Below are 12,962 nucleotides of genomic sequence, written 5' to 3' on the forward strand. Positions count from 1 at the left end.
TCAATATTTCTGTGTGTTTGGTGGTGCTGGAGAAGTCCTTGTACATGATCACTGAGGTACACATCCAGCCCTTAAACACCAAATTTATTCAAATTTTTGGGATAGAGCCATAGTTTTGATCTTCACAATTAAAATTGTTTCCAAAAGGAAGGAAAATATTCCATAATAGACTTTGAAGGAAGGAAATATTCTGATGTATCCTTGTGAAATATTTCTACAGCCACAGGTTTGGAAATGATAGCACTGGTAGACGTCTGTGGTATTTGCCTGCTCAAACTTCACTCCCCAATCTGGTAGCCACACCCTAATTATTGTTTGTGGAACTACCAGGTTACATTGCTTGCAGACCTGGTAGAAATTGTCAATCAGGCTGTGGCTAGGGAAAGGTAAAAATGTAACTCAAACGAACACAGTAGCCTCCTTCTCTTCTAGCAATTTGTCTCCTGAGTACAGAAATATGAGGGAGGACAATATTTCCTGACAGAGGAGTTCAAAGCCCTTAAACTATTCTGGATCCTATTCTTTCTGAAAACCTACTCTTCAGTATTCCCTTCAAATCTTGTTTATGGGGGTTAAAAAAAACCAAAAACCTCTTTTGTGCTGGGAGGGGTGGAGCACACCTGTAATCCCAGTGGTTCAGGAGACTGAGGCAGGAGGATCAGGAGTTCTAAGCCAGCCTCGCAAGTAGTAAGGACCTAAGCAACTCTAAAAAATACAAAAAAAGGCTGGGGGGGGGGGCTGGGCTGGGCTGTGGCTCAGGCTCAGCGGTAGTGCACTTGCCTGATGTGTGAGGTACTGGGGTTGATTCTCAGCACCGCATATAAATAAATAAAAACAAATAAAGGTCTACCAACAACTAAAATAATTTAAAATATACAAAAAAAGGGTAAAAGGGCTGGGAATGTGGCTCAGTTGTTAAGTGCCCCTGGGTTCAATCCATAGTTTTTTTTAAAAAAATCTCTCTTTTGTTTATGTTAATTATAGTTTGTTTTTTGTCATTTGCAACCAAGAACCCTGACAGCAGCATGTGTTCCTTTTTCTACCTCAAAATTTGGAATTGTGCAGGATGGCCTCCTACCTTGTCCATTCTATTTGTTTTCTTCTCCAGCTTCTCTCAGATGAGATTACTAATGCCTCTACTCACAGGCTTAGACCTGCCTTGCTTCTGAGCCAACTCATAAAGACTTTGGTTTTCTACTGGGTGGAACTAAGAATTATGTTGTCCCTCTCTATGTTTTAGTGACTAATAGAACTTTTTTGCCCTCAAGACTAAGACCAGCCGGGTGCGGTGGTGCTTGCCTGTAATCCCAGCAGCTCAGGAAGCTGAGGCAGGAGGATCCCGAGTTCAAAGCCAGCCTCAGCAATTTAGTGAAGCCCTAAGCAACTCAGTGAGATCCTCTCTGTAAATAAACTACAAAATAGGGCTGGGGATGTGGCTCAGTGGTCCAGTGGGCCTGAGTTCAATCCCTACACCTCCCCCCACCAAAAGACTAAAACCAATGAGATGGTAAGTGAATTGTATGCAAGATATCAGAGAAGTCCAAGAATTACCTAGAAGGCAGTCTTCCAAGGAAGGAGAGGTGAAAATGCCAAATAGATATCACAGGACAAAGGGGCTCACCTGTTTTTACCCTCCCACACCCCTTCCCCTAATATCTGGCCCATGATAAATCAGTACATATATGATGTACAAAAGACTGAAAAAACAGTATCAGGAAGAAGAGTTGAGATTTGTGGTAGCAGAAATCAAGTGAAGAGGTGAGGCGATATCCCAGCAATGGAAAGATAGGAAGTGAGCAAGGAAAGGGAGTACGTGGTGCAAGAGAGGTTGGATTTTTTGTTGTTATTGTTTTCATTCATTTGTGAGTTGTTTTTATTGGTGCATTATAATTAGACGTAATGGTGGGATTCATTATATCATAGTATAATTTGATCAATCTCATTCCTCACTACCTTCCTTTTCCTTCCCCCTGATCCACTTGCTTTACTTTATTGTTATTATTTTTAATTAGTGCATTATAATTATATGTATAAATGGGTTCTTTGTGGTATATTCACACAGGACATAAAACAATTTGGTAGAGTTCATTCCCAGTACTTCCCCATACATTTCCCTCCTTCCTCCCTCTCCATTTCCTTCCTCTATTTTATTGGTTTGCCTTCTATTTTTGTGAGCTCCTTTCCCCATACCCATAAGAGATTCAATTCTTAAAGATTCTAACCAAGGCTATCACTGGGATGATTTCTAAAATCTTCTACAATTTTTTTTTCTTAAGTCTTCTTCTCTGCTAATTGCATCTCTTAATGAGTGTCAATGCTAGGAAAACCAGTAGCTGTCATATCTGCCTCTTGTTCCCCTACCAACTCCTTGGTGGTTTGGCTCAGCCACCAGAATGAATTCTATCTTGGTCTTTTCTCTTGAGTGCTGACGATTTCCCAGGGCATGGGGTTCTAGTGCCCTTCTTTGTTACTCCAAATGCTCCTAAGACCAGAGGCTTGCCCCTTTTCTTGACAGGTTCCTGAGATGCTGTCACTAAAGTTAGGCTTCCTACATGATGACCTAGTTAATAAAAATAATAATGACAATACCTAACCTGTATTGGACACTTATAGAGATCATCTGCATAGTCCTCACCACAATCCCACAAACTGAGTGTTGTTATTTTGGGTTGGACTGCTATTTGCCTACCGGATATTGATTCCTCCATTCACAGATGTTAAAGACGTCATTTTCCAGTTTTCCTTGCAACTAGGAGTGGTCAAAGATATGGTCAAAGCTTGTGGAGCTTCTGAGGAAGTTTCTTAATGCTGGTACCTCCCTGTCCTTTCTTTCTTCTTCTTGGATGGAATGTGGACACAATAACTAGAGGGCACTTTGTAATCATGAAGTGACTTTAGGATGGAGACCCTGTGCAAAGAGGGGTGGGGCAGGAGCAGAAAAGGAGCCTATGCTCCTGGTGACTGGAGAGGGGCCACCCTGATCTTCAGAGTCCTTCTACAACAGAGGAAATAAATCTCTAACTTTTTAAAGCCATGGTTATTTGGCTATTTTATTTTATGCAATGGAATCTAAATTTTCATTGACTGAGTTATTACTCCACAAGGCACACCGTTGTAGTGATCCCAAAATATCCATGTGTTCCCAGTCCTTTCTTGCAGTTGGGTTGGGACATGTGTCTGATGCTGACATGTGACATGAATCACATGTGAGCTGAGGCCACTCAGAGCCAATGTGCCTTATCCAGATCTCTCTTTTCTGCCACAGTAACACTGGAAATCACATGATGAGATGGTACTATCACAAGACAGGAGGAATGGAAACCTCTAAGTCACTGAAAGGCTCTCATTGACCTGTCTTTGAGTGACACTTTGGGTCAGTGAAAAATTAACTTTTGCTTTGTTAAGTCACTGTTATTTGTCACCACCACAGCACAGATTCATCTATCCTAATAAATCCCACTTTAAAGGTGAAGAGATTGAGCCTATCAACAATTATATAACTTTCCCCAATCAAATGACCACTAAATGACCATCTCTAACTCACAATTGCCAAGCTCTAAGGTCTCACCTCTTCCATTGTATTGTCCATACTTGGCATCCCTAACCCTTTGATTTCTCATAATTTGCTTTCATCCAGGTCTTTCCTCCTTTCCCCCTCTTCTCTCTCTTTGGCATGAATATAAGAGAATACCAAATGCCCAAGTCGTAAGCTATGACACAAAAATCATAGAATTATTTTTCATGTTGTAATTCTGTCTTGGCATTTATTTTGAGTCTTGGCTGGTTGAGTTGGACGTTACTAAAGATGGCTACTGAGCATCTGGCTCCTATTTGGTCTTTGGCTAAAACAAAAAAATCTCAAAATTTATTTTCATCACTGAGTTTGTATTTTTTTTTCTTTTGCTTGTTGAGTACCGAAAGGAAAAAATTGAGATATGACCATAATACTATATCTGAATCATTCATCTTGGTGTACTGGAATAACTTATTTGTAAGAAAAACTTGTGTGTGCACCAGTTGGTATTATACCCAGGGGTGGTGATAATGCAGGGGATACAAAGAGAAATTTATACAAAAACCCTTAATTTAAATGGTCCAATTAAATACCTGCATAAATAAAAAGCAAAATAGTATGATAAGCCCATAGAGAATCAGTATGCAAAGGTAAAATAGTGAAAAATAATGACATGTTTGTTTTTTGCACCTGGAGTTCTCCTGTTTCCCATATGAATGGGTTTTAGTGATATGACCAGAAGAACTGTTGGAGATGGAGTGTTGGAACATTTTCCATAAGCCAACTCCACTTCCTCCATAACAACTGCTAACATCTATTTCATGGTGCTCAATGAAGAGAAGAAACTTTCCCAAAGTCACATATCTAACATTCTAATTCAGTTCCACCGAACTCTAGAACTTCAAATTACCCCCAGCATACCAAGCTAGCAACACCCTGGTAATGCAGATGAGTTTATTCCAACAATTGAAACCTCTTTGGTCTCATTATCCAAAGAGTTCCATGAGCCAAGTGCTCTGCAGCTCCATCCCAGCATGGGCTTCTTGGAAATTCAGTGCTTGTTTCAAGGTCTCCCTACCTGCTGAGTCTTATTCTTCATTCCTGAAATAGGAGCTGTGTCTGGCGCTTGCTTCCTGGCCTCTTGCTAGTGGAGCAAGGACATTTCCAACACATGTGTTTCCCCACTCTGTAAAAATGTATTTATACTTGGTCCCCCTTGAAGGTGGACAACACCCATGCTTATGTCCCAGTTGAATTTTTGGCTGGGCTTTTTCTAATCCATTACTCCCTGAGAAGCAGGGAGCATCACATTTGCTCTCTGGCGCCATCTACTGGACGTTTCCAGTCCAAGGAACCCCCTGCAGAGGAGTTGTGTATTAAATAATTCATTGGATGAATCCAGCTACTTCATTTGCAAATTTTTCCCCCTTTATGAAGGTGACCAAGTAGCCAAGAGAGCATATAGCAAATGTATTATCTTTAAAGAGACTAGTCGCATCTGTCCTGCTTTTTCCATTCCACCACTTGTGACATTCCTTCATCTCTAACCCTTTCTTCTAAAAATATTTATTTTGTTATTGTACAGAGATCAGGGCATGGGGCATACAGCCGAACACCTGAGCAAACAGAGGGGCTGATTGATTTTCTGATGTAATGAAAAAAACATTGGTTTTGAGTTCATTACTGTGATTCCACAATGGGCACCAAATCCCACTTAAGACCCAGGAGGAAGTCTTCAAAGGGGACGCTGTTCCAGGCTTGTGCCTGGTGAGTGTGCTGCTTCTACGGGTCTTTGCATGGGAATAACCCATGTTTGGAGACCCAGACCTGTCGGATCAAAACCAGGCCCAGTCTTCAGACCTTGAAACAAGTTGAAACAGTGAGTCTTACTCATCTGTTTTCAAAATATGGCCTGTTCTCTTTGCAAAATGCAGTAAAGCTGCTCAGATGAGTGCTGGCTACAATATTTGATATATTAGAGGGAATCCTGACTCTTTCCAGGTTTTTATCCATCTGTTTTAAATTCAAATGGCTTGGTGGAGGGTGGTTTTATTTTATTTTATTTTACTTTTTTTAACCTGAAATGGAATTCAAAACAATAGGGGCATAAAGTCCAGAGATGAATAGAAGAGAAAATAAAAAGGCCTTTGGACCTCCACAATTCACTGTCTCTGTCAAGGAAAAGGAGTTGGCATTTGTTATAAACCTACTATGTATCAAGTTACCACTCAGGGAATTGAGATTTGTGAGTTGTTGGAATCTTACAGCGTTTTTAATGCATTTGGTGGTTTGATGTAATGATCAAGAGCTTGACTTTCAAAGCCTATTCCCATCCCTCCATTTCAGTTTCCTCACCTGGCAATAGGCAGATAATACAGGAGGCACTTACCACTAGAGCTACAAGAACAGTTCATGTCATAGTTGGTTCCCCACAGCCAGGAGTTGGAGGTTCTGTCCTAAGTACAAAAGGATGTGGCTTTCAGAAGAATCCTGGGTTTTTCTTTGCTTACTGTCATCTAACTTCACAGGTTATTGGAGACTTGAGGATTTGGGTGCCATGTTCAGACAAGGAATATTAAACTGCACAGCATCTGGAATCTCTGTCCCTCTGGCCTCCTCCCCCTGAGGGAACTGTACATTCTAACCACACTGGTCTTGCTACTTCTAACACAAGCCTTTGCTGAAGACAGGAATGCTTTCTTTCCACCCCCATATGCCAGACTAATTCCTTCTGGTCTTGCTTAAGGTCATTTCCTTGGGAAGGCCTTCCCTAATAGCCAGGCTGAGTGAACCCTCCTCACCCCACTGAATGCTGTGGCAGTGCCTCCACTATATCTGCAGGGACACTGCTTGACACACCTTTGCAGCACTTTGCAAAACTTCTGGGCTTCATAAAGTCATTGTAATAATCTGTTTAATGTGTCTTTTCTTTATCTGACAATAAATGAGTAGAAACTCCATCTATTTTGACCATGAGTAGTTGAGGTTTGGCTGGTGGGCATTCTGAATCCTGCTTACCTTAATCTCTGATGTCCCCTTTTACTAAAACTTCATCACCCCACTTTACTGTCAAATTTTTATTCTTTCCTTTTAGGATGCAATTTCAAGTCACCTCCTCAGTAAAATCATTGCTGAACTCTTAGGTGGGTACTTGTTCCCAAGGTACATTGTATTTGCCTCTAACACAGCAATTAATAGACTGTCACCAGTTTTTGATAGTAGTATGGATCTCTTCCATAGCTTCTCACCTCTAGTGTTTAGTGGATACCTGGCAAAGAGGAGGCATTCAATAAAAACCTGGGGACAAGTGGGGTAAATGAAGAGAATTAACACCATCTTCTGCAAGAATGATAATTCAATTCCATGTTAACATACTAAAATGGAGAGTTTGTAAGACTCATTATGCTGGAGTCTGTTGCCATGTTTTCTCCTAGATGTGTCTCAAGCCACACAGTAGCTCGTCCACTTTCTCTGGTACTTTATGCTTGCAACATTGGGTTTATCATTCACTTTGTTATGTTTATTAACATATTATTAATTTTAATATTTAATAATTAATAAATAATAATTAATTAATTATTAATTATTAACATTTTAATTATTAAATCAAAAGTTTTTATTACTAGGAAGTTTTAGAGACCTTTCTCACGTTCTGGTTCCCAGATGTCAGGATCTCATTGTGAGATGAAAAGGAGAAGGCGGAGGAGAAGATTTCATTGTACACTGGTGTCTCCTTTTCAAATTTCAGTCATGATAAATTTATCTCATTCTCTCTTCCTCTTTTACTACTTAAATAATTGAATTGTGGAAATATTATGCAGATATTGATACTGATGCAGTGAAATGAGCAGGTGAGTAGTGGAAAACACAGAGTGGTAGTAGGTGTGTTGGGTGAGCTGCTTGTCATTTTGGAATCTTTTCTGAAGAATCCACAACTCTCTGCCATAAGTGTCCTGGGTGACTTCATTTAAAAAAAAAGAAAAAAAAAATATATATATATACATAACATATATATACCTATACATGTATGCATACGTACATACTGCACATATACATACACATGTATATATACATAGACATAACATGTCAGCACCTAATAGTAGTCAATAGCTCTATTGCAGATGTTTTTATATATGTCGTATCATTTAATACAGTCCTCTTGGACATTTCCATCAGAAGGATATATGTTCTTGATGCTTTATGCCTGGAGCTCCCAACTTATTTAAACAGCCCAGGTTTTAGAAGAGTATGCCCCTCTCTCCTGGTTTGTAAAGCTTGATAATAATAAAAATAATAATTACAAAATGAATGGTTCTGGTAGTTGGTAGTTTCTCTTTGACACCCACCCCCACCCCCAGCACCTGCTTTCTCTTAGATTCTGGCTTTACCTTAAAGAGTTTCTCTGCCCTACTTCTCTGGCCAGGTGGTTTGAAGGGACTCCATAACCTTGGTTTCAGAGGTGGGCACTTGACCTATGTGGAATCCAATTGTATATCCACCTCCACCCCTCAGCCACCAGCAATTGATTCGAGGATGACTAGGAGAGCCAGTAAGGCCCATGAAACATCATGCTGGGGGGATATGAGGAACTGGTGTGGCCAGAGAGCAGGGTGCTGCTGGACACTGCCACATTGAGACTGAGGATGGAGCTAACTTTTCCACTGGAAAACTGGGTGATGGAGAGAAATCAAAGCCCAATGACACTGGGGAAGCCCCAGATCAAGCCAGGTCTAGAGCTTTTCCATGATATATTTCAATGAAATTCCCTTAGGCTTAAACTAATTTTTATGACACTTGCAATCACAGAATTCTAACTGATATGAAAATAATAAAAAAATACTAATTACAAAATGGATGGTTCTGGTTGTTGGAATTTTCTGTTTGACACCCATTCCCACCCCCAGCATCTGCTTTCTCCTAGATTCTGACTTTATCTTGAAGAGTTCCTCTTCCCTCCTTCTCTGATTTTCCAGCATTAGGCTAACCCCTTTTACATACCAGCTTATTTGATTCTTCCAACAACCCACTGGGAGTAGGTATTCTTCTTCTTCTTATCTCCATTTCATAGCTAATGAGACCGAGGCTTAGAGAAGCTGAATATCTTCTTACACACAGCCAGGGGTTGAGATGAGAGTTCAGGTCCTAGCTACTGTACTGTTTCATAGCAGGGGAACAAGGCTGGAGAGTGGCAGCCTGTTCCTTTCTCAGGATCCCACATCCTCTTTTATTTCTCTCCCTCCCCAATCTAACCCATTCTTTCCCCTCCCTGCACCACTCTTGGACTCCAAGACTCCAAGGAGATAAGCATTAGCCTTTCCACTCAGCAAGCTCATGGTGCCCAGGTTAATAGTCCCCTGCCCATGGTCAGGAGCTGGCTGAAATGACCTCTGTGTAGCCCTTCTGACTAACTTGTTGTGCAAAACAGGGCTCTTTTCTGGGTGCTGGTGATTACCCTCTCTTTTTTGGCACAGTGCCATTCTTAGGGGCTTCTTTGACAGCACCCAGGGCAATGCAGGCTGATGGGCATCCTGCTTGGGCAAGGCATTTCATTGCCCGGGCATTTGCGTGTAGCTGGCTCTGTCTGAAATCTTGCCTCTTTCTGACTTCACTTCCTGAATGTGCTGACAAGCCTCTGAGCCAAGCCAAACAGGTTCACAATGCTGTGCCTGGAGAGTATTCCCCTGCGAGTGCAGCTGGGGAAACAAAACCTCTCCAGCCCACAGAGAGGACCTGCCAGGCCTTATATGACCAAGAAGCAGGCCCTGTGAGACCTCGTTGAATCTTGATGGGAAATGTTTTTATTTCTGCGAGGGTGGTGTGTATGTCTGTGTGTTGTGTGTTTTTCTGATCACTTCTTCAATTAACAAGTCTATGCTGAAAAATGGCTAACTATTGCTTGCCTGCTACACACAGGTGCTTTACATAAGTGATCCTCCCGACAACCTTCTGTGTAGCTAGGGTTGGCTTCATTTTTACAAAGGAAGGAATTGAAAGTTAGCAATATTATGGGCCTGCTCCACCCTCTTCAGCCATAAGCAGCAGAGGTGAGATTTAATCCAGGGGCACTTAACTCTGAAAACTGTGCACCTCTAACTCAATGCCCCACTTCTCTCCACTGATTCATCATACTTCATTCTTTGTGTATTAAAAGAGTAGTGAGGAACAAGGGAAAGAGCAGAAGTCCTGGTGTCTTTTTTTTTTTTTTTTTTAGAGAGAGAGAGAGAGGGCGGGGGGGAGAGAGAGAATTTTTTTTTTTAAAATTTATTTTTTAGTTTTCGGCAGACACACATCTTTGTTTGTATGTGGTGCTGAGGATCGAACCCGGGCCGCACGCATGCCAGGTGAGCGCGCTACCGCTTGAGCCACATCCCCAGCCCCTGGTGTCTTCTTAGCTCTTTGAAATTTGGCTAGTGTTCTTCTCTGAATCTCAGTTTTCTTGTTTACAAAATGGGATGATAATGGTAACTGTGTGACAGAGAAGTTGTGAGGTTCGACTGAGACAGAAATTTACCTGGCAACACTACACAAGAGCAATGTCAGCTGTGGACAAAGCCCTTCGGAGTGAGAAAGACTTCGATTCAGCTCAGGCTTCCATCAAACATGTATTTCGTGAATTTGAGGGAGGTCTGAACCTTCATTTTCCTATATATAAAATACAGCCTTAACATCTACTGTGGGAGACCAACCTTGCATGTGACTGAGTCACACTTCCCGGCTGGGTGCTGAGGCAGAAATGTGACTTTCCCCACCCTTTTTGGGTGTCTCCTGTCTTGCTACAGCCCCATCGGTGGAGCTATCTTACCTGTTCCTTTGTAATATAACCCCTTGCCCTGTTTAGGATAGAATCTTCCATGGAAGTTTTTGTGTGTGTCCCCTTCTCTTACTGTGCCCTTGGGTGTGGCCTACCCAGGTGTTAGTCAACCTGCTGACAGTGGACATCATGAAGATAGACTCAGCCCCCTTAAACCTGACCCCTTGCCTCATTTGAAAGGCTTCTCCTCAATAAAAGGGGTCAGGGTGTGCGCTCTCTCTCTCTCTCTCCCTCTCCCTCTCCCTCTCCCTCTCCCTCTCCCTCTCCCCCTCCCTCCCTGTGGATCCTTAAGGTCTGAGGAGCCATCACAGTGACCCCGAAGAAAAAGGTATTTGTGTCTCTTGTGCGGTTATTTTGCACAGCCCAGTCAGCCCAGTTCAACTGGAGTAAACCCTGAGCCTTTTAGTTGCGAGAACAGAAACCCGGCAATCTACCTAGTGAGTCCTTAGCATAATACTTGCTACAAAGTAGAAACTTAGTAAATGGTATCTAATATGATACTATAAAGATGTCAGTTTTTAGTATACAATAATTATGGCAGACATTGTTAATTTCTACTGGAGGATACTGTTCCTACTGTTGGTTCCAACTAGATTTAGAATAGGTAAAGTGATGCTACAATAACAAGAAGACCTCAAATTTCAGTATTCAAAAACAACAAATTCTGTTTTTTGTTTGTTTGTTTGTTTTTGCCCATGCTAAATGTTCACTGTAAGTATGCTGGGAGCTCCAAGGAGAACTCTGATCTTTATCACTGTTACTTAGAGAACCATGCTAATGGACTCTTCATCTCCATGCTTTACAGTTGCCAAGGCAGAAAAAAGGAATGTTGAATCTTATATTTGATTCTTAAGGCTTCCACCTGCATACATGTCACTATTGCTTGAATATCATTGGCTGAAGAAAGTCAAAAGGTCTCTCACCCAAAATTGAAGTAGGTAGGAGATACAGAAGTGCACCAACCATGGTGGGCTCACTCTGTCTTTAGGATGAGTCTAGGTGTAGATATATGATCTGCTCCTGACTAATGGACCCTGAGGAGAAGTCTACTGGGATGGAGGAAGGGAGATACTAGGAAAGATTTCTCTTGCAAAAGAAAAATGAGAAAAATGAGAGTAAACACCTCTGCATTGCATTGCTAGTGATTACTGTTTTCCTGTGATGCCGGGGACTGCTGCAGGTATCTTGGCTCCACACAAGAAACGTCCTTGACTGAGAATGGGGAAAGGGAAAGACAGGAAGCACTTGGAATCCTGACAATGTTGTAGAGCTACTATATCAGCCATCTCTGAACCTCTTTCAGATCTGGACTTTTTGTTGAAATTGTGTCTTCTGTTACTGGCCCCTATAAGCATCCTAACCTGTGGACTATATAACAGGTGGTAACTATCCACCTTCTTGTAAGATTTGAGGTAAGGGCAGGCAATGTTCTTCCTTTAAGCATGAATCTAGGATGAATTGATACATTCTGGAAGAGATTAACCATCAGTAGGAGCAGATGGACAGACTGTCCTGAGGAGATTTGAGAATTATCCAAATTCTGTTCCGATGGTCAGTGAGTACCCATAACCTATGAAGGGAGAATCTTGATCAGTGATCTAATAACACAATTTTCTGAAGCAATAATGAGTCAACTATCAGGCAATGTTTTCTAGAATACATTCAAGAAATGAGTGTATATAGTAAGAAAATGTCAGGGCTTCTCAGCACTGAGTATTTGATTTCTTCCCAAGAGTGGGTATTTTGTAGAAGGGCAAAGAGAGTTCATTAGACGTCTCTGTAGCGTGGACAAAATGTCCCAAGAGACTATCTTATTACCTTTGCTCAGATGCTGTGCATATCAAAGAAACTTCCAATGACTAATTCAGTTCCTTAGGGTCCTGGATATAAAAGTTAGGGTGTATACTGGGTGAGGGAACAAAGGTCACCATCATATCTGCAACAATTTAGAAAAATCACTTGGCTCTTGATGACTGGTATCTGAATCATGGTCTCATTAGTTATGGTATATATGAATTTAGAAAAATCACTTGGCTCTTGATGACTGGTGTCTGAATCATGGTCTCACTAGTTATGGTATACTTAAAATTCACTGGGTGCCTTGGCTTTTGCTCCTGTGAAACATAGCTACTATCAGTGAGCACCCAGAGTAGTGGTGAAAATAATACGGGATAGAAGGGATTAAAAATGTTCTGGAAACTACAAGCATGTGAACTGGTGAATACAAATGACATTACTCTTCACTCTCCCCTCTGCCTATTCCACTGCAGAGCTTGGACTTTCATAGGGCTCCTACAGTAAACCCACATTTCCAGGCTCTACCCGAGGCGGACCCCACCTGGGATTCCTAATCCTACCCTTCCACTCTTCACCTATTGAACTCTTCGTTATCTAAGAATCCTCAGTTCAAGTGCTTCTCCTAGAGAGGCTATACCCAATTTACACCATTTCTCCTTCCTTGTAGCCAGTTTTTTATTTTTTCCCACTGCGTTGATCCGTGCACACACATTTATTTGTGTTTGCCTATTTACTGTTTCTTCTTAGGTTATAAATATCATGCGAGGAGACTTCTGTTGATTTTTGCTCCGCTCTGTGTTCTTAGTATCTGGCACAAAATGGACCTTCAATATTACAAAT

This window comes from Marmota monax, unplaced genomic scaffold (genome assembly GCF_021218885.2).
Source record: "Marmota monax isolate L192 unplaced genomic scaffold, Marmota_monax_Labrador192_F-V1.1 WCK01_AAM20220418_F8-fsc00023, whole genome shotgun sequence".
Lineage (NCBI taxonomy): Eukaryota > Metazoa > Chordata > Mammalia > Rodentia > Sciuridae > Marmota > Marmota monax.